The sequence below is a fragment of the Eptatretus burgeri genome, chromosome 9 (assembly GCF_056783735.1).
Source record: "Eptatretus burgeri isolate ZD-2024b chromosome 9, Ebu_testis_v1, whole genome shotgun sequence".
Classification (NCBI taxonomy): domain Eukaryota; kingdom Metazoa; phylum Chordata; class Myxini; order Myxiniformes; family Myxinidae; genus Eptatretus; species Eptatretus burgeri.
This window is the reverse complement of record NC_140969.1, coordinates 72,857,701-72,881,208: the sequence shown is the minus strand read 5'-3', so window position 1 is coordinate 72,881,208 and position 23,508 is coordinate 72,857,701. Positions and strand designations below refer to the sequence as shown.

Here is a 23,508-nt window from a genome sequence, read left to right as displayed (position 1 = left end):
GGCTTTCTGCATATACTTGGCAAGTTTCACGAAGATCCGATGAAAACTCTGGGTTATGAAACAAAAAATGTCCAAAAAATGGGAATGACGTCATAAAAATTGATATGACGTCATAGTGATGAAATATGTGCGGTAATTCATCTCTGCTAATGCCCTGTTCGATTCCAACAAACATAATTCAAAAAGCTTGCCTAGTTTCAGAGATAATTTTTAGGCGATTTCCATTAGCGGAGATATTTTGACGTCATAACTTTTTTTCTCGGAGGAATTTTCAAAATCGGAGATGGTTACTGTCTGCGCAGGGTATTTTTACATATATATGCCAAGTTTCAGGAAGTTTCGATGAAAACTGTAGGCTGTGAAACAACAACCTCGAATGAGATAAGATCCTCGTCCTCTTAATGATGACGTCATAAAAACGAATATGACGTCATTGTGATGTATCAGGTTTGCGATAATTATCTGTGCTTAGGCCCAGCTTGATTCCCACAAACAAAATTCAAACAGCTTGCCTAGTTTCGGAGATAATGGTATCGGCGATTTCCATTAGCGCGATATTATGACGTCAACTTTTTTTCGAGGAAGAATTTCCAAAATTGGAGATGGTTACTGCCTGCGCGTGGGCTTTCTGCATATACTTGGCAAGTTTCACGAAGATCCGATGAAAACTCTGGGTTATGAAACAAAAAATGTCCAAAAAATGGGAATGACGTCATAAAAATTGATATGACGTCATAGTGATGAAATATGTGCGGTAATTCATCTCTGCTAATGCCCTGTTCGATTCCCGCAAACAGAATTCAAAAAGCTTGCCTAGTTTCGGAGATAATTTTTAGGCGATTTCCATTCGCAGAGATATTTTGACGTCATAATTTTTTTTTCTAGGAGGAATTTTCAAAATCGGAGATGGTTACTGTCTACGCAGGTTATTTTTACATATATACGCCAAGTTTCAGGAAGTTTCGATGAAAACTGTAGGCTGTGAAACAAAAAAGTCCACAAGAACAACAACGCGAGTCAGACTTAGAGATCCTCCACGAGGATCTAAAAATTGTAATTTTTCACTCAAGCATCTGACAAGAGCTATTATCGTTCTCATACAAGTGAGGTGTAACAAGTGAGATTTCTCTATGACACTCACCCAATGACAAAATAGACAAAGTGGCATCATTTCGGTGCTTTTGGGGGAGATTGTGTTCCAGACACCGCCAACCATTAGCAAAAGTATAACCACTGCACCACCTGCACACAGTGTTCTCTCAAAAATCCAAGTTGTTCATATAATGTACTGCAATTTCAAAAGTACTCCACAAACTAGCCCATTTTGAGCATGCATCAGATCTTCACACTCAGAGGAATTTCAAATGACATTGACAGATCGTTTACTTCATCACTCCAACCTTCTGCCGCAGACAGGACGGTCCTGTGCTTAACATACTGTATCTGTGTCAGCTGTAAGTGTTGGCCTGTTTATTATTTTCATCTTATCATGAAGCTCATGAAGCTAGAATCCCAGGTTTAAATCCCATCCCATGTTTAATTACCTTCGGATGTACAATCTTCTTCATACACATGTGATAAGCCTTAAAAAGAAAAAAGTAAAATGGAATGTGATTGGTTGAAATAAATGATCTGTCACCAAATGATCCTGTTACACTGCACATATACACTTTGTTTTGGGTACGTTATGGCGAGACAACATGCAGGTGACACCGTTTTCAAGGCCACATTTTCATGGGCACCATTTTTCAGCAGAGAGACAGAAAATATATATGTTTTGGTGTGACATTGAACCTTGCTCGAAGTAACCGAGCCTCCATAGGACTCCGATGTGGAAGCTCGGCGGAAGCAGCTGTGTTTGTCCAGGGCGTGGTGACAAAAACCAGGACGTCGAGACATGCCCGCCACACCCCTAACATCAAGCTAGACCTCAAAGGCATCGGTTGTCTCTTCACCTTGCAGGGGAATGCAATCCAGTAGCTGGGAAAAAATTTGCCTAGAAGCAAAGCAATGCACCTAGGATAACACTTAACAAAGATAGCATCAAGCCAACCAATGTCCTCAAATAACATGTGAAATAAACTTGTAAGTCCCAAAATTAAAGATCATATTCATAAAATATGCTCCCACACTCAAACAAAAGTCATTTGTTGCAAAAGTCAAACACTAATTGCAGTGTTTGCTTTGAAAAATAAATCATTGATATATTGAAAAAAAAATCGCTGTGTGTCTCTGTCTCTGTCTCTGTCTCTGTCTCTGTCTCTGTCTCTGTCTCTCTCTCTCTGTAAAACAATCACTACTTTACTCCAAACCCATAAGGTATCAAAGATGAACTCACCCTGAGGATGGTTCTTATTTAACCTTCACCTCATGCCAATCAAAAGAACAATACGAGCCCAGAAGGCAGAAAGAGCACAGAAGTCGTGAATTTCTCTCTTCCTGTCAGTGAGCCAAAACTCCTTTTTATCCAGCAGAAATCTCTTAACAAAGAATGGCATCCGTGGCAACACGATGGCTCGTTGTTTGGCACACTAAGTGCATGTCCAAATTGATTTCATTCCAACCTAGTTAAATACTACAATGTTGTAATGTTGCGAATCTGGAAGCCATGAGCACACAGACCTTCAGGTCCTGTAGATTAGTTATATCGGTAAGTATGTGTTTTATAGATCGCTCCCACCCCTTGTCTAATGGGTAAATAAATGTCCATGCGCTGTGGTTTGTCTTGATAGTTAGGATTCCCCTTTATTGAAAAACCTCATCTTCCGCAATGGCAGCCACAAAATGACCGTTGAGTTGCGGCAGTGCTGCAGAGAATGAGAACAGCCCGGGATGCTGTGCGTGCTCAGTAGGTGAAAGGTGAAGCCCCCACCCACCAAAACCTCCACTCCTGGCATCCTGTGTGCGCTCAGTAGGTGAAAGGTGAAGCCTCCACCCACCAAACAACAGCCGAAACCCCCCGCTCCCGGCATCCTCCGCGGGCTCAGTCGGTGAAAGGTGAAGCCCCCACCCACCGAACCCTCCGCTCCCGGCATCCTCCGTGTGCTCAGTAGGTGAAAGGTGAAGCCCCCACCCACCGATGCGCTGGGGAGCGTGCGAGTGGGGGAGGGGGTCGTGCGGCGCCAGATTGTATAAAAGGTCAGAACAGAGGATCCTCAAGGAGGGAGATTTTTGGAGAGAAGTCCACAAAGGTCTGGAGAAGGAGGAGATATTTCTTCACCACCCTTGTCGCCGTCAGCCCTGGTCCTTTTCTTCATCCACCGCCTCCTCCTCCGAAGGAGCGCGAGCATAGGCGACGACCTCGATCCACCTCAGTTGGGTTCAGCTGCGCTGGTCCGTCCTACGGTGCCCAGAGCTCCGGGAAGAAGGGGACGCCCAGCCACGTGTTCGCGGCCAGGAAGCCAGCTATCACTGATCTGCAGCCCGTCTGTCCTCTGGGATGGAGATCCAAATAAAGACCATTGGGGTCCACTTCTGTCTGTGTGTGTGTCTGTGTGTGGGCCCCGTCCTTAAGTAGTGAAATTGTATAGGTGCTTTGTGCTGTATACATTTGCATTGCCTTGCTTTATTCGGTTTAAATCTGCTCTTCTGTGTTCCCGAGTTCCCCATTATTGTATAAATAAACCCCGATTGTTAAATGTTTTCAGCTCGTTCGTGTCCATTCTTGCATTGACTGAGCGTGTCGCATGTGAGGGATGAGCTGGCCATTGCCGTTGTCACAGGATAATCAGGACTGGCGGTTCTCGGCGATTAAACCGCTCGGAATCGCACACGGAACGAGCGCGCTAAGCGGCTCGTTTCCGTACGAGTTCCGTCGAGGGTGTGAAGACTCGGTAGATCGCCACGTGGTCTCGAGGTATTTTGAAGATTTGGCAAATAACCCTGTACCACGTGGTGTAAATATTGACCCTTCACGGTCCAAAACAAGGACCCCTCGACTCCGGACTTATCCGGGGCGACGATCTGAATTCCGGGCGATCGGTCGAGCCGACTTGCGGCTCCATCAAGCAGACGGGCCGCGGCCAACGTCCCGGCCCCGCAACAGTATTTCATGGAGCACACAATGATTTGGAGGTAGAAAAGATAGAGGGTGGAGATGAAGATCGGCTCTCCTCTCTGAAAACCGTTGTAATTAATCGAGAAATAGACCATATTCAGATCTTTGGATACCACAAAATATTCCTTGGGAATTCACAATCGGAACCCAATCCATGATAGGATGACTGAACAATGTGAGCGAACAAGTACAATATAATATACATTAACACGGTCTTAACATGTTGACCCAACAGAGATCCATCTCCTGTGAATCACGTGCATTTATTTGCACAGTAAGATATTCTCACGGGTATACAACAGAGCACTCATTGAAAGTGTCTTCAGTTGCTCCTCCACGTTTAGACATCCACTCCACCTATCCTCCTGCCTCCTCGTTAAAGCAGCTGGAATTCCATTACAGTGATGGTAACGTGATATTTCAAAGCCTGCAAAAGTAATGTAACCATTGTACATCCAGCTGACAGCTCCAGAATTCTAAAGGCTGAAAAAGTGTTTTCATTACAACTGCCTTGGACAAAGACCGACAACGTATGACGGTTTCCATAAAACCTGCCGCCACCACCCCCTTCTCTCTGTGCAGGAGAAGTTTCCCCATGTTTTTCTTTCAACGGAATTGGCCTTGACCACGACATTCAGGTGAATGCTGCCAAGACCTCTCGTGAAATCATGGCAAGTGGTTCCTGGAGCGGCTGGCAGGGAGGCAAGCTCATTGCCAGGTGCAATTGAAATGAACACAAAAAACTCGCTCCTTTGAATGGAGTACTCCTTTGCCCCGTCTTGCAATCATGAAATGGCACCACATACTGGCCGTCTGTATGAGTACGCTTTAAGCCTCAACACCTCGGCCCACAAAATCCTCCTTGGGAATTCGCATACCACCGCACACCGAGGCCCTGGGTACATATGCTGGCTTTGTGTGCCACCTCACTGTCTCTGCCCATGCCCAAGCTGCGGCAGTAGCGATTTGCCGCAACTCTGCTGCGTTCTCAAAGACCTCGGCCCCTCTAATACCCTGCAGTAGATGTCCCGGATTCTCTCTCACCCTCATGTTCTGAGACACACAGCATTGGAGGGGGAAAAATGCTTTGAAATCACTTGCAGCTGTCAGTTGCTCCCTGAAATTTCAATGTGGCTTAGATTTAGACCTCTGTTAAAATAAAGTTTATATGCTAGAAGAAAATATTAGCTGAAACTGGAGATTTGAAGCGGTTCTCTTTTGGGTCTAGAGATGAAACCTTGGGGGCCATGCGATCTTTGGCACAATTGGACCCACTGAAGGAGGTGGTTTAAAACTTGAGAGGGTTTCTCGAGACTTTGACTTGCATGCTATTTTATCAAATGAAAGACGGGAAAAAAAAACCATAAGTGGTCATGTTATATTTTCTTTATATTAACCCTGAAAAAGAGAAAGGGCGCTGGAATTGTATGACAATCGAGTGCAGGGTGACATTAACCAGAAAGGTCATTACGTAACGGAACTATTTTTCTTTGATCCACAGAGTGAGGTGACACTGATACCGACATTCAATTTTACGACAGGTTTAGAAAACTCATCCAGCAATCGATATCTGGTCTTTATGTCTCTGAAATAATACATTAGCTCAACAGGTTCAAAGATAGTGGATAGCTATAGATTAACTGGAATAGTTCATCTGTAGCCATTCACTACCATTACAGTGAGTGGAGTTTAACTTCCTAATTTCTCCTACAATATATTATCACAATGGTGATCGGCTATCTCAAACTCCAAGTTTCTCTTTGAGCAGTGACAACCTTCAATCAATCAATCAATCAATCAATCAACATACCACACTCTTCAGAGAGCATTGGTGCTGCCGAAGCAGTTTTTTTAGCAATGTTGTGCTGCATCGGTCAGGGCAAGAATTTGTAATTTAGCCATTGGTGCCAGCGATCACTCACCTACTCTGCGCAAAGGACACCGTGAGATCTCTAATATTCCCCCAACTAATGCTAGCAGATGGAACACCCAGCTTAACGTCGATCCGAGGGACGGCACACACATTGATTAAATGGCCTGCCTGCAAAACACCAGGATGACAGTTGATAGCTGGACCGGGATTCAAACCCACCAGAGGTGAGTGTGCATACCTCTAGTCGAGGCTATTGTATCAGCCCTTGGTTCTACTTCTTTCGTATGCAGCACAAGGCTGTGGGGGAGCATCATTGGCTTATAGTGTGGCTGTGCCACTGGTACAATGCCCTCTGTAGGTTAGGCCAGCAATTTTGAACTTGCTCAGGGTGCCGGCAATTGCTTGCTGACTCTCATCGAAGGACGCTGTGGGATCTTTAACGCCCAACAACTAATAATGGTAGCCGGGATGCCTTTAACGTCCATCCGAGGGATGGCACACACAATAACGAGTCACCCTACCTGTGAAACACCAGGGTGACAGTTTATAGCTGGGCAGGAGATTCAACCCCAGGCTGGACAGCTTAGAGACGAGTGTGCATACCTCCAGGCCATCCTTGAAACTTGATGTGGGTGCTATGACAAACCGCCACTGCTTGTTTGTAGAGTTCATTAGTTTTGTTGCAAAGCCAAGTTGCTTTGTAAGCCATACGCTGAGACTGAGCCATGGTTTTAGGGGCTGAGTGTACTCTTTTGCTCGTCTCAAGATTGGAAGCCAAAACGTCTCTTTTTTTTTTTCAAATCATGATGAAAACCAAAACCACTCACAGTCGCGCACTCCATGATGCACAAAACGACCGAGCTTTCACAGATCATCTTGTTCAAACCTGTCACAGCTGAGACTGCTTTTGCACACTGGTCGATAAATTCTGGGGAAAATTAAACACTGTTGGGTGGATTCCAGGTCGATATTATTTGGTAATTATTTACTTTTATATACAAATAGCATACGCTTTGCAAGGAAATGTTTGCTCGCAGAGACAAAAGGCTTACGCAAATCTCGGAGGCATCAAAGGAAAATGAATGTGTATACATTGCCTCAACATGAGAAAAAGCATTTGGAGAAGAAAAAGAAAAAAAAAGACATTAAAAAGTCATGGGAGAAAATATTTATTCAAAACGTTTGTTGCCATGACATGCATTTTCGATCAATATCGTATTCTTATCGTTTTAGCTCTGATGTCTGCAACCTTTCTTGGTTCCGTTGCCCTCTCTAATGCTCTCTTTTTAATATATTGCAACCATGGTGGGCAGGATAAAACTTGCTCGCCATTCACTTTCATTTAAAAAAAAAAAAAACTAAAAGTTTACTCATCAGTTTAGGGGTAAAAATAAGAATAAAATAAAAACTTTTAAAAATATTTTATTATTTTACCAAATTATTGAAACTTAAAAAAAAAAAATTATAATGATTCATTTACCTGCGGTACTTGAGAAGATTCTGACAGTAACTGCAAATGAAAAGTATAACTTTAACTTCACAGGAACCTAATACATTGCAGGAAATATCAATTAAAGAGAACCTTTCATCTAGTTTTCACTCTTAACGCAGCACCCTTATTATCCTCGCAGTATTGTCAACTCCGTGACAAGAGGCCCCTAGAAAAACAAAAAATTAAAAAAAGATGTTACAAACCTTAAACCTTCTGGATGTATCATATCGGGTTTCATGTCACTTGTATCAGTTCTGAATTATTATGCTACCTTGCCTGCTCCCATATAGAACTGCCCTGGGAGTGTACATGAAAGGGAATGTAAGCTTGCAGGCAAAGCTAGGCTAGACGCTTAGCCTTCAGCTGGCATCATGAAGCTGATAATTCATCCTGAGCTCGCTGTGGGTTCAGCAATCGAGCCAGACTTAGTACCAGCTGTGTCGCCACTGGGCTTTCTTTTGTAGCACTTTCCCATGCCAGAGAGAGAGAGAGAGACAATCACCTTGCCATGTCATAAGTGTGACTCGCCCTTCACTGATCGCTCTTCCTTGATGCTTCCCTATGCTATTGGTACTCACCCCTCTTGGACTTTCAACCTGCAATCACAAGTCGGAGGGGAAACTTTTATTTGCACTCTGACTTGCTTTACAGCATAATATTTTTTGACTTATCCTCTGATGACACACATATAGAAGCAAGTGTCGGGAGAATGTAGTGAGACAAAACGATGCACAGAGTGCCTATAATGAAAGCTCTGACTCGCAATGCCCCAAAGCAGTTGGGTTTACTGTGGGTGTGCCGATTAAATTATGAAATGTATTCGGCAATTGAAAACAGCTGGTAAGTTTTCAGATTTATCATCCTAATGTTATGTGAATAATAGATGTCTTTTGTAAAAATAATTAATCAAACTTGCTCTGATTTTTAAAAAGGTAAAAAGTACAAAGAGTAATTCAAGATTTTCCTGATCATTTCAAGTGTGTTGAATTCAGATAAAGAATGCAGAGTAGCAGAAAGTGTCACGACAGTAAAATGGGTTTAGCTGCTGCTTGCAGTAAGCTCAACCCTCTGGGTAGGGGGTTTGGCCTAGTCTGCAGGGAAGAAACAGCAGAGTTAGGTTTCTTGAAGGAAAAGACGAGGTCAGACGAACAACCAGTGGGCAGTTACCGAGTTACACTCTGGAGAGGCCTGCTGTATTCCTCTTTCGGTATATCTGGAAGAGTTGCACGTCTACTGGCAGTTGTATGTTTCCAACTTCCTGCCCTGTAAGATGATTCCATTGGTCTGCAGGCCAGATCTATACAAAAGTATCCCTCCCTGGGAACTTTCCTGCATCTGACCAGAAGAAAGTGAGCTCGATTACATCAAAAAGTGAAAAGCACATGTTCACGTTAAAATTCCACCGATCAAAGCATAAGATGATGATCACTTCATTGTAAGTATAGATTCAATGATTCAAACATGAAGAAAAAAAAAACATGACATAGCAAGCTACTCAAAATGTGGATTCACTTATATTTGATACCTAATTTGTTAAATTTTTTTTCGTATGCATGATTGAGGCTTGTGGAAGAGCAAGAACAGAATGGAAGGGAACAAAATGGAAAGGGAGAAACACCAACAGCAGAGTGAGAGTGTAACAGTTACCATATAACAGCCCACTTTGGGAAAGTAAAAAGATCACCAAGCTTATTTTGTATGATTGGATTTTTGAAGTCGTTGTTCTTCATCATTACATGCCAATAATATTGGCTTTTTTGAGCCATGTCTTCAGTCCCTTATCAAGTTTTCGCTGCATTAACAATGGCAAGCTTCATACTTTTGAGTAGAGTTCCATCAGGGCGGTGGCCAGGGAGTGTTACAGAAGAGCGAGTTTGTATGATTTTCATTAGGTTGATGGGTGCATTATGAAAGGGTAGAGGGGGTTATGTACTGAGCATCTGGCATAACATATTTTTCATCACCTGGTAAACAAAATAATTTTAAAAAACAAACCATCAGCAATATTATTTGCCCTTCACGACAACATATTCTGATATTGTGCAAATTAAAACTTTACCTTATAATAACAAAATAATATGAGCTCCCAATTACAACAGGAGGCCAGTAGGCTCATCAAATCCTGCACAAAGGTCACAACCTATGGTTGTTGTCCATGCTCTATCATTATTAAATGTGGAGAATCAAGCGAGGAAACATCACGTACCATTTTTTATGTCTTTGGTGTGACCACCAGGAATGAAACCGCTGACCTACCACACTCAGAACGTATATTCCAAACAATACACCAACGGGTCTGGTTTAATCTGCTGACCAACTTCTGCCATTTAACATCTGATGCGACTTCCTGGACACCTGTTATGGTTGTTTTCAGGTTTTTTGCTTCGTGCATCAACTTGGCTGTTTCAATATTGTCGCGTTCAATTGCCAGTGTAAACCATTTTATCGATTGTAATCCTTCATTAACTCTGCCACTGAAGGTGGTATGTTTTCATCCCTGTTTATCTGTCTGTTTGTTTGACTGTGAGCAGGATATCTCAAAATCGTATGAACGTAGTCAGACGAAACCTGGTGGACAGGATGTGTGTGCGACAAGAACGAATTCATTTGGTTTTGGTGAAGATTTGGATCTGGATGCTGGAATTTTTTAAGTGATTCTTCATCATTGAGAGATAAGGCCAGAAATGATATGCAGTATAGCAAGACATCTCAAAACGTTATGGGTGAATTCAGACAAACCTAGGTGGGCGAGTTGGGTAAGTGATGATCACAAGCAAATTTAATTTTGATTCAGGTAAAGATCCAGATCCAGCCTATCAGCATCTTTTCTGATAGGCTGGACCGTACCAGTAGACAATGTTTTGTACCCTATTAGCAGGCTACAAACGTAAACACTTCTTGCAACATTGTCATGCAACATAGTTTTATATTCGTCATGATGTTACTTCTTTTATATGGCCTTGGTGAAAACTAATTTTATTTTGTTTGGTTTTTGTATACATGGTCGAGGCTCATGGAAGAGCTCGAGCAGAATGGAATAGAACAAAATATAAAGGGGGAAGCACCAACAGCAGGGTAGAGGTGAGAGTGTAAGTGGGATCAAGGTGAGGGTGAGAAGGACACATGGGGTGAACAAGCTGCACACAAGCTGAATGAAATGCAGGAAGATGAGTAAGGGGAAAGCAGGGATGAAACAGAAAAGGAACAAGTCAACCGACGATGAACAAATATAAAATGATGAGAGAAGGAGGAAAAATCACAATAATTCCTGGCAAAAGGGAATGCTTGGGAATGGGATAATTTGTGGTAGATGACAACAGGAGTATAGATGGGGATTTTGTATACATATCTGAGGTAGTGATGAACAACTGCATTGAAGCCATGGAGGGAACAATGAGACTGAACAGATTGGGATGAGGAATGGGAAGTTGGGTCCATAAGCGAGAGAAAAGAGGAAATAAATTATTGGAGGTGAGCAGTGAGTCTGGACTTTGGGAGTTTAAAAAGAAGACAGTTACTGCCAAACCCATGTCTGTCCTCCAGAAACCTGGGAAGCACAAAATCAAGAGAGGATGGAGGATGCAAGACCAAAAATGAGGCGATATAGTACAGAGAGGCCACCAAGCTGTCTGTGATGTGAAAGTAAAAGGCTTCGACACTCAGTTTCATCAGGGGAGATGCCAATGATCTTGAGGGCCTTGCTTTCCACAGTATTGACAAGGGCAAAGTGTGAGGCAGGAACGCCAGCCCAAAAGCGAGAGCAGTACTTCATCAAGCTGAAAAATAAGACTTTTTAGGGTGTCAAAAGTTCAGATTGGTCAAGGAAAGACCTTGCATGACAGAAGATGCCCATTCGGTGGTTGGCTTTGGAGGCCATCTTGGAAATATGGTCTGCCCAAGAAAAATCATAGCTGATGGTGAGTCCCAAAAGTTTGAGTCAATGAATCTCTTTAAGTTGTTTGTTTCGGTAGTAGATGGGAGTTTACCAGATGGTATTTTCGCTGAGACAGGGTGTGTGGGTGTGAGATTTATCAGGGTTGAATGACATATTTCAAGTGTTAGACCAGCTCCTGATCCTATTAAGGTAGTCTGCTGCCTGCTGCCTGTGTGAAGGATGAGAGATGATATGGTGGAGGGTAAAATCATCAGCAAAGAGACAAGCAGGATTTTCCAGGAAGTTGGAAAGAAAATTTATGAAGATGAACACTGAATTGGGGCACTCCAGCTTTGACAGAAGAGGAGATGAGAGGATCCTGTTAAGAGCTACACTTTGACTATGGGAGTGGAGGAAGTCAGTGAGGCAAGAGAAGGTAGCCTTGGATGCCATAGACAGAGAGTTTGGACAACAAGGTGGGGTACCAGACTGTATCAAATGCTCAAGATATGTCCATAAAGACGGCCCTGATCTCAGGTCTGAGAATGACGGCTTGCATTCATTATTGGGAAAGTAGAAGCAGCATGTCTAAGGTACAATGACCGGGTCTGAAACCAAACTGATGATCTGAGATCAGGCCATTGGAGAAAAAGAAGGATTTGATGTCATCTTCAATTATAGATTCCATGACCTTACGTATAATTGGAAGCAAGTGAGCAGGCCTGTATTTAAGAGGATCCATTTTTGCACCACGTTTGTGGATTGAAGTGATGTTGGCTACATTTCAGGCAAACATAAACTGACCCAGAGAGAATGATCAGATAAACAGAGCAGAAAGAGGATAAGCAAGAGCAGCAGAGCAGGTTTTTAAGGAGACACGCATGCCGTCTGTGCATGTCGCAAAATCAGAGTCAAAGTTTGCCAGAAGCCTCTCCACCTTCTCAGGTGAGAAAAACAGAATCCAGGACATAGTTATGAGAGGGTCGGGTCGGAAAAAGGAATGAGGGGTTGGGTACACAAGATTTGGAGGCAAACATAATTGGGGCATTTCACCTTCTCACGAGCATTCAGCTGTGTTGCCATTTCGAGTGAGAGAAATAATAAAGGTGGAGCATATACCAGAGACAGCCTTTTATAAGGTACCACCAGGTCTTTGAATAAGGAGACAGGTTTGAGAGTTCAGCTTTGAGGTTGGCCAGATGTTGTTTTCTGTCCTTTCTGAGAATAGATTTGTGGCATGATCTTAAGATGCCTACGGTTGAATTTGCATTCCAAGAAGAGAAGGGAAATTGTTTGAAGGCAAGTGCCTCACCTAAGAGGATGGGTATGATTATAATTGCAGCCGAGATGGTATAAATATGTACAGAAGAGGAAGCAAGCTTGTGTGGAAGGCTTCTCGGACAGGATAAATATCAAGCGAGGTGGAAATGAAGCCATTGCCTTGGCAGCTTGCAGTTCCTGCCAGTCAGCTTGAGTGAACTGCCAGACTTAAGGCACTGAGGTAGCTCTGGCTGGAGCCAGAGAGATGTTGACTCTCACAAGTGCAAGAACAGATGAACCGATTAGAGCAGAAGAGGAGCAAGAGACATTCGTAGGAAAATTTGTCATTCCCAAGTCCAGAAGGGATGATGTGCCACTGGGAGAAATCTGAGTCAGAAAGTTCACTGATTGGGTGAGGCCCATGGAATCACAGAACTCCTTTGCTGCAATGCCAAGGCTAGTTGAATAGGTACCAACACCCAGCCAATTGGCATGGTGACAGTTGAAACCACCACATGTGAGGAAGAAAGAGAGAGAGAGAGAGAGAGAGATAGGATGGATGGTTGGTTATAATATGGCACTTGTTGGCAGAGAGGGAGAAGTAAATGGAGTTTTTCCTGTAAGGATGGGACAGCACACAGCCAAACAAGAGGTGGATGTGGAAGGAAAAGTGCAGCCAAAGAAACTCCTGGGAGTTAGGAGGGGAGAAAGGGAGTATGTGGACAGTGGGAAATGGAGTTATTGACGTAAACTGCAACTCCACCAATGGAACGGAGCTCAGACCTGTTATACCTGAAAAGGCAATATCCATGGAGAAGTACAGAAGAATCGGGGACATCTTGTGGAAGGAAGTAATCTTTTCGGCAGATAATGTCAGGTTTACCAATGGCAGCTTGGATTGAGATATCTGTCAAATTGGAGCAAAGATCTCAGATGTTGGAGCTTCTATCAGGATAGGGATTGGGGGAGGGGTGCGTTGTTGGCAGGGAGTTTCAAATTGGGGAGGAGGTGGAGAGAATGGAGAGGGTGTAGGTGGGAGGAAAACAATTGGGCTTGGGTGAGTATGAAGGAGGCGGGACACTGGGGAAGCAGAGAGGGATCGGGATGCTTGGGAAGCAGAGAGGGGGCCAGACGTTTGAGAAGCAGAGAGGGGGAGGGATGTTGGGGAAGCAGAGGGGGGAGGGATGTTGGGAAGCAGAGAGGGGGGAGGGATGTTGGGGAAGTAGGGGGGGGATATTGGGGAAGTAGAGAGGTGGCAGGAAGTTAGGAAAACAGAGAGGGGCCGCTGACTACTTCATTTTCTGGAAGCACAGCTGTGCTGTTGATGCAGTGCCCCTGTTACCAGTAAGCTGGTACTCATTTTGCCAACCTCAGAAGGATGACTGGACAAGTCAACCCACCTGGTGTTATTTTAATGGAATTACAGGGGCTTGAACTCAAGACTTTAATATCTTCAGCCACCTTAACTGTTAAGTAAACCAGCCAGCCGCCAGGCTTCCCCTTCTGGTGAAACTAACAAAATCCTCCAGGTCTTCAAGACAGCTCTTAACCACCATCTCAGATTGCATCCCATATCCAAAACAATGATCCTTTCTACCCTTGCTAACCCCCACCCAAGCTCTCCTCCTTTCAAATTTCCAGCTTTTCATTCCTGAGTTTCTTTCTGTATCCATCTTGTCCACCTCATGCATCGATTCCTGTCCCCCATTCCACCCCACACCCATTGTTTGTCCAAGTCTCCCTCTGTTTTGTCCTTCAATTCCACTTTTGGTATATATATATATATATATATATATATATATATATATATATATATATATATATATATATATATATATATATGTATATATATATATATATATATATATATATATATATATATATATATATATATATATATATATATATATATATATATATATATCTCTCTCCACTGTCCCTGTTGTCCTGTTGTCTTGTTACATACTGATCTCTTCAGTATACTAGCTCTTCTTGTCTGAATACAAAAACTAGAAGGGCACTCTTCGGCATCACGACATCACCAGATATGCCTCCACCCACATTATTACATTATTATACATACTTGTACCAAGTTTGATTTAAAGCTCTGAACCCAGATTAAAAATATTAAATAATTCTGGATGCCATACCATGCATCCGATCAGGTTGACATTTAAAACACATATTCCCCATGACTACTCGATCGTAATGGTGAAGTTTCACATCAATTGATGAAGCAGTTCAAGAGCAATAGTTTTTTTTTTCTTACATTTTCATTGAATCCAACATGGCTGCCAGACCATGTGACCTATTAATTATTCGTGAACACCCTGGTATCCCCAAGGCTTGGGGAACATGGAGGTGAAGTTTCCCCTCGATCTGTCAAGCCGATGTGGAGAAGATTTTAAAAGATTAACTCTTCAAAAAATCTTCACCACCAAACCATGTGACCTATGGTGTCTTAAGTGGATAAATTTTTGTTCCACATGGATAGGCGATCATACCTACAAGGTTTCCCGTCGATCTGTCCAGCTGTTTCGGAGAAGAACATTGTTGAAGACTTTTATGATAAAAATATATGGCTGCTGAACCACGGGACCGATGATGTCATCAATTTTTTCCCACATACAATTTAGCCTGGGATGACCATCAAAAATTTTAATACTGATTGAATAAATCATTTGATGTATGCAATTATGACATCATGACAAATCCAACTCCTATGACATCATCAAAAAAATCACTTATTTCCTATGTGGAGCACTTGACATGAGCCAACTTTAAATTTTTTTCCATGGAGCGGTTTCAGAGATGCAGAGGTCCAATATTTTTTTCCTTTTTTCGAACATAGCTGCCACACCATATGAACTATGACATCATAATTAACAATAAACATTATACGCGAGTAGTCGCACATATGGTGAAAATTTCGTGTAAATCGGTTTAGCGGTTGCAGAGAAAGCAGAGAAAATTAGCACGGACGGACGGACGGATGAACAACCCAAAAACATAATTCCTCGAGCAACTTCGTCAGCGGAGGCATAAAAATAATTAATAATGATGCATCTCCAGGAGATAACACGCTATGGCATCCATAAAACATTCCAAATATGAATTGGATGATTCTGGCCAATCGACCCATTTACTTACTTGTTGTGAAATGCATTTAAAACAACTTTGCAGGTGCTAAACTGTGCCAGATTTGTGCATCCCAGAAGGTGCATTATGGCAATTTGCAAAATTAATTTGTGGCAAAAGAGAAGGTTATCAGAAGAATTCCACATGATTTAAAATGCTATCAAACATTATCGAAATTTTACAGCTCAACACATTTCATTTTCTTTATATACTTGTCATGTAAATGTTACTTATATACTTACCCTGACGAGTTAGCATCATGTAAATTTCATTTTATTCCAATTGTTAGCCCTTTTAAATCCAACTTCATGGGTTCACCTTTGAATCCATGTGACATCATCTTCTCTCATATTAGTGGGGCAACTTAGCTAAATATAGCATAACAATTGTGCATTTTGTGAGGAAAGCACCAAATTTGGCACACTAGTAGCCTATCATATTATGAACAGATTTGGATATTGGGTCATCTCAAATTCAGCCGCTGATGGTTGTGGCAGTCATTTTCCACTGAAATCAAAAATTTTGAGATGGCCCAACATCCAAATCTGTTCATAATATGGTAGGCTACTAGTGTGCCAAATTTGGTGCTTTCCTCACAAAATGCACAATTGTTATGCTATATTGAGCTAAGTTGCCCCACTATATGCAGCATATAGGTTATAGCAGAAATTTGGAATATGGCTAAGGTGTTGGCGATAGTTTTCCTACTCTTTGCAAAAGACATCGTGGATCGTTAACATCCACCAACTCATATTAGCAGATTTGACGCCCAGGTTAAGGCCCGGTCACACCTTGACGTTTTAGCCAGCGATGGCAACGTATTAAAATGTATGTAAAACGCTGGCTTACGTTGAACTTTTGATGTTTTTTTTTAAAGATTCGGACGTATTCATAGCGACTTGGTCTTATGTATAACGCATTGGTAATGGACACAGAACGTTTCGTTGTGTTATAGATAACTTATACCAACGAATGCTGAACCTGTTGGCGGCCTACACAACCGATGCCCAACGATAGTCTAACTTAGGCATAGCGCGTTGCACGCATCGCCGACGATGTCGTGACGTAGCCTATTAAAAGGCTGACGCACAACGATTCGAATCATAACTGCCGTAGAAATGGAAGTGTCAACATCGCGGTCACACCTTGGCGATCTTGCCAGCGTATGCCGACCTAAGAAAAATGTGTCTAAAACGTTGGGGCACGTCAAATACGGTATGAGTAAGTTTGGTATACGTGAGTACAACGCTAAAGTACGCTATCATACGTCGTAGTAAGTAGAGTACGTCAAGAAATTTTAAACATGTTCAAAATTTTACGACGTACTCGGCGTATGAGACACGTTCCGCATGCGATGGGGATAAGTTTTACACACGATATGTGGACGCTTACACATGTCCACAAAGGCTACTTATAAGCTACTCATAAGTCGAAACACGTCGCGGTAATGTCTTTTTTACGTGAAACTTATTTCTAACTTATGTTTGACGTGCTTTGAACCAATTCTTTACGTAGTCCCAACACACATCGACGTATGTAGACGTATTCCAATGACGTCTTCCGGTCGACAAAAAAAATAATTAACGTGTTTCTAGCTTACAACTGCCATCTAAAGACGTGTTCCCAGCGGTTTTGGGAATTGGTATATAAAAATGCTGCTCATAAAAGGGGAACCCAACAGTGTTTTCGAGTCCTTTTTGAGTCGATGTCCATGTCAGCAGTAACAGTATCAGTATCAGTATTAGTATTAGTATTAATATTAGTAGTAGTTTGTTCATGTTGGCAGTAGTAGGTGAGTGTGAGGGGGAGGGTGTGGGTTATGAAGGATCGTCCTTGCGTTTAACGATTTAACGATTTAAATGATAAACTCAACGATTTAAATGGCTGCATCTCCACTATTGAAAGTAGATGCTTGCGCTCAACAATTGGATTTTTTTTACACTCAACGACTTTTAAACGGTACCACTCAACTATTTTCATTGTTTACAATGAACGATTTAAATTGCTGTCACTCGCCTTTGTTTTTTGACGCTGGGGTTTTGAAATTTGAAGCGTTTCTTCTGAACGTGTTAAAACGCTCAAACTCGACTATTTTAAATAGACGCTGCCGATGGACAATTGGAATCATAGCCAAGCTAGACATCGAAGTGTGAACATCCTCGTCATTCCGAAGAAAAGTTTGAAGAATGCTGCAAATAAGTGTCCTGGCCGTGGCCGTGGACGCTGACGCAAGGACGATCCATTATACCGACGTCTTTCAGCCTATGAGTAACTTAAAAGTAACGTCTGTCAATGTGTGGCAACGATCGCGTAACGTGCCAACAATACGTTAATCATAGGTTAGAAATAAGTTTCGGGTACGCTAAACATTACCTCGGCGTGTCTCAACTTATGATTAACTTACAAGTAGCATGTGTTGACGTCTGTCAACGATCGCAGACCGTGCATACAACTTGTGGCCAGCGTAGCGGAACGTGTGAGTCATACGCCGGCATACATCGTGAAATTTCAAGCATGAAAAAATTTGAGGACAACCAAAAAGTACAACGTTTAAAGCCAACGTACAACGACGTATGGCAGTGTTTTTCAGCATGCTCTCAATGTTATCAAAACTTACCCATAACGTATTCAACGTGTGTCAGCGTTTTAGAAAAAAAATTCAAAAATCGGCGTACGTTGGCTAAAACGTCAAGGTGTGACCGGGCCTTTAACCTTCATCCGATACATGGAGCACACACTGATGCCTCGCCCAGACTGCAAAATACCAGGGTGACAGTTTATAGCTGAGCCGAGATCCAGGCTAGCCCAGGCAAGACAGCTCAGAGGTGAGTGTGCAAACCTCGAGACTATCTTGCCAGTCCCCATGTAAATGATAACAAAACATACTCTGCATAATATGTGAAATGCTGTATTCAGCACTTATTTGGTCCCAACAGCAAAATTAAGTACACAATGCATAAAGCACCTTTTGACTTCATCTCTGATATGGTAATATTTGTAATACCTACAATACAATGTCGCAATCATTTTATCAAGTTAAATCAGCTGTTATTGGGTTTCAGAGTTTCAAGCAAAAGTTTTGACACTGGAGGATGCAATGCAATAAATAAAGATTAAAAAAGCATCTCAAAGTGCAAAACCATCCAGGTCTGCTTTGGATTCGAACTAACCTTGAGCTAATTAGAATTGAATAGGATAAACATCATAAATATATGTGGACAAATTACAGGCCAAGAACAGGAATCAAACCCAGGTCCTCTGGAAAACCATACCAGTGCTTTGCCATCTGAACTATCTGGGCAACACAATTCTTCCACATATACAAGTGCCGCTCTCTTTGCCCCATTGCTTTCGGGTTCGATTCCTGGTCTGGGCCCGTAATTTTTCCACATATATTTATGACGTTCTATTCTGCTCACTTCTCATTATATTACTACGCCCCCAGTGGTGTTTAATAGAGGACATAGATGTGTCCCGCCACAGGGGGAAGACCCTCTCGAGAGCAGGTCCCAGCTGCTCCGATGGTTGGCAGCAAGTGCCCCGGAAGCAATGGAGGAAAGAGAGGGGCACTTGTATATGTGGAAGAATTATGTTGCTCATCTGGTGAAGTCACCAAGATAGCTCAAATGGCAGAGCACTGGTATGGTTTTCCAGCAGACCTTGGTTTGATTCCTGTTCTGGGCATGTAATTTTTCCACATCTATATATTACTAAAACTCTCATCTTGTATGTATGTATGTATGTATGTATGTTCCCGAAATGCAGCCAAAACGGTAACACGATAGCACAAAAATTTTAAGTCCACTTCACTCACCATTCTCCTGCGGTGTGCAATATCAAGTTTCGTTCAAATTGGGCAACGAAAAAATTATTAAAAAATCAATTCCCGATTCAGTCAAGTACTCTTCGGGAGAATTTGATCAATGTAAACAACCTCAGCAGTATAGTCCGCTGGAGCTATCTTTCTTTTTTTCTTCAAATGATTTTTTTTCATCAAACCCTGTCACAATGAGAACCCAACGGGTTCACGGGTCGTCTCATATATTTATAAACTTGAGGTATAAAAACAACAAAAAATGTAAATTTTATTAACTGGTGTTATCCTATATTATCATAAAAAATGTTTGTTGAAAATTTGATGACAAAAGCTGAAATGATAAAAAAAAAATTTTAGCCCATGGACAGACACACTGCAGCTTAATGATGTATAAATAAAGAAACACGGAAGCAACTCAAAATTAAAATCCGGCCATCTTGCGCAGTACATCAGCGAACAGGCAAATAAGGCCTATTTCTACTCACTGTGACTGTGCCCTTTCACATTTTAACCCAATTAGTAATCAGTGTTGTTCATATTATTGGGTCGCCGAAATAAGTGACCCTTATTGTTGGGTCGCCGAAATAGGTGACCCTGTGACCCTTATTGTCAGTAACTCTATCTGTTTGTTTGGACGTTTGTTCGTTTGTCATCAGCATAATTGGTAGTAAACGTGGGCCAATTTTGACCAAACTCGGGTGATAGGTACATCGTATGACCGAGTGCTTTGGAAATTGTGATGGTTGCTAGGGATGCTTTGGTTCCCAAGCAACATCCGAAAAACCTTCAAAATCGGTACCGTTCACACAAAATCAATTCCGAAAGCCAATATCCCACGTAGGCTTATGAAATTTGGCATGCATTATCTACAGGTGATGCTCCACAAAATATATTCCGGTTTTTGTGATATATGGAATAGTTTACCCGCAGCGCCCCCTACAAATGGGGTATGCCCAAAAATTGGCGAAAATTGAAGGCCCCCTAGCGACCAGGTGAGTGCATCGATCCAAATGAAGCTTTGCAGGTTCATAGCATGCAATGAGTACTACAACTTTGCCTCAGGACATCTTGACTGATATTGCTTAGGTCAGGGGTCAAAGGGTAAAAATCGATAATATGCGAGAGCTGGAGGTGCCTTCGCGTCAAATGCTACTCCTCCTAGGGTTATGGCCAGATAGTCATGAAAATTCACACTAATCTCTGGAATACATTGTGCACAAACAATCGAGCCGGATTTTCACTTTATATCTTTGTTCACCCACAGCACCCCCTTCGAACTTTGGGGATTTCCGATATCAAACCGCATTTTCGGTATTTTTCATTCAGTAGATGGTAGTTATTCAGTCGTTAGCAGTAGATGGAACTTGATGAGATTTGGTATGCATAATCTTAAGGTGATTCTCTATCCGCTATATGACATCCATTTTTTTCTCCATCTTATAGTTTCCAAATGGTAACCCTCTCAACTTGGGTGTTCGAGGACCATTGAGCATTCCTGCTGAAAATTCAAAGTACACTAGCTCCAAGATGGTTGAACCGAATCGAATGAATCTTTACATGCTTATAGACCGTAATGAGTACTACAACTTTGCTCATTTGCATAATGACCTATCTCTAGTAGGTCAGGGGTCAAAGGTCAATAAGTGTATTTTTCGGGCGAAATTACCATTCAAGGCACCCTTGCTACTACACGGATTAACCGATACGAATGAAAGTTCATAGGTACATAGTACTCAATGAGTACTACAACTTTGCTTCAGGACATATTGACCTATCTCAGCTAGGTCAGGGGTCAAAGGTCAATGAATGCATTTTTCGTGCAAAATGACCATTCAAATCCCCCTTGCTCCTACACGGGTTAACCGATTCGATTGCAATTTCGTAAGTACTTAGTACTACATTAACTCAGATCAGGGGTCAAAGTTCATCAGATGCTCGGCGACCCATGGCCGCCTATCGGCTTGTTAAATTAATGGTTTGTTGAAAATGTGATGACAAAAACTAAAATGGTTAAAAAAAATAATTAAAAAATAAGGTATGCCCGAGGGTGCACACTGATGCGTGCACACACGCACACATGAGCATTGTGCACGTGTGAGTGTGTGCAGGGACTAAATATGGAAATGAATCGAGATGACTACACATTAAAGCAGCAGAATTATGAAGATTACTGGTACATAAACGGCAATCAGGAGCACACAAGCACACAAAAGGAAGTTAATACAGATTACAGAATTTCTACTGCACAATGTACAAAATTAGGCTTGTGGCAGTTACATTTCATTTGACGTTACAACAGTGCATTGTATTACTTTATAGAAAGTGGAACGAATAGGCTAAGTTTCAGCTTTGTGGTCTTAATTTTCCTTCCTGACAGTTCACACAAACTGCTTTGTAGCTCAATAGACCGTCACAGCTCCCTTGGGAAGTGGTTTCAAAGGTCTTGGTTGTGCCAAAGAAAGCATCGAGGAAGCAGGCTAGGAAAGTGATGTTTCAATCTTAATTTCATGCCAGCAAAGAATATGTTCAGAAAGCATTAGCGTTTTTACCTTCACCTCAAAATCATCTAAATTCAGAACATCAATCACCAGCAAGCCCTAATACAAGGCTTAATACGAGTTTTCTGTGTTATAATTCCACTGTAATGGACACAGCAATTATTAATCGACGTCTTCAGTTTGTCCCTGTGCATTAATGATTGTGGTTGTGAACATGCACAACAATAAATGCAAGGAGTGTCAGATGCTCCCAGCAAAGTGAAAGAATGATCCATATTGTTTGGTCCACCACGAGGACCGAAGATGTTTCTCCATGGGAATCCACTGAGAGCACAACCTTTAATTGTGTGCATGAGCTCACACACACACACACACACACACACACACACACACACACACACACACACACACACACACACACACACCACTCTGGACTCAAAAATCCAAAGGTGTGTCAGTTGTGCAGGGTGGATTCAAAAATAAATTAATTTTAATGACGAGAAGTTTGACATAAAATTAAGGCTAATGACATCAATTCGAGGAAAGTAGCAGACCTTTGGGAGATATAGGCCTGGATCGTTCAATTTTCATTGACTAAAAAAAAACAAAAAAGCTGGAATTGTTGAAAGAATGTAAAATAAGATGCTTACCTTGCTCCAAAAAGCATTTGTTGCAAAATCAAATAATGCACAACATTTTCTCATCCTCCCCCATTTTTAGCTCAGCCAGAGCATACAGTAGCTGATGGGATGGCGCGTCATCCGTCCATTATTCAGTCCACAAATACTTTCAACTTCTCTGAAACTACACATAGGATTTCGATGGAACTTGACAACAATCGTCATCACCCATGATGCACCAAAGATTGTTCACGGTATTAAAAGAAAATCGGTGTCTGAGGGGGTCTACGGATTTTATGGAGGGAGGGGGTGGGATGGGGTTGGCCCCCCAAAGAGATATTTGCTTTCATCTCAGAAACGACACACACAATTCTGATGAAACCTGACTACAACCTACACCACCCATGTAGTACCAAAGTCTTTTCATAACATGAGAAAAATCGTGGTCTAAGGGGATGTGAGGGGGGGTTGCCCCACAAAATAGGTATTTGCTTTCAACTCAGAAACTACACACACAATTCTGATGAAACTTCACCACAATTTTCATCACCCATTATGTACCAAAGTTTGTTCGTGATATTAGAAACATCGGGGTCTCGAGGGGTATAAGGGGGGGGGGGGGGGTTGCCAACCAAAATGTGTATTTCCATTTTTCTCCAAAACTCAACACACAATTTTGATGAAATTTGGCCACAACCTTCATCACCCGTGATGTACCAAAGGATGTTCAAACCATTAAAAAAAAAATCGTGGTCTAAGGGTGTCTACTGGGGGTTGCTCCCCAAAAAAGGTATTTGCTTTCTTTCTTCTCAGAGACTACACACAATTCCGATGGAAGTTCACCACAACCTTCATCACCCATGATGTACTAAAATTTGG

At 42.1% G+C, this 23,508-nt stretch overlaps 1 long non-coding RNA gene across 18 annotated transcripts in view; it reads right to left on the bottom strand.

Annotated features, from left to right (window-relative positions):
* LOC147020356 (uncharacterized) overlaps positions 1-23,508 on the bottom strand; it is a 210,978-nt gene that overhangs the window by 117,481 nt on the left and 69,989 nt on the right. For 7 of the 18 annotated variants that reach the window (XR_015061780.1, XR_015061783.1, XR_015061782.1 and 4 more), the window contains one exon: positions 7,084-8,757. The exons of 3 other annotated variants lie outside the window; for them this stretch is intronic. This is a non-coding gene — a long non-coding RNA (uncharacterized LOC147020356). Of the gene's footprint in view, positions 1-7,083; positions 8,758-22,563; positions 22,604-23,508 lie in introns of those variants that run through there. 8 more of the 18 variants (XR_015061784.1, XR_015061788.1, XR_015061789.1 and 5 more) reach the window with 4 other exon arrangements.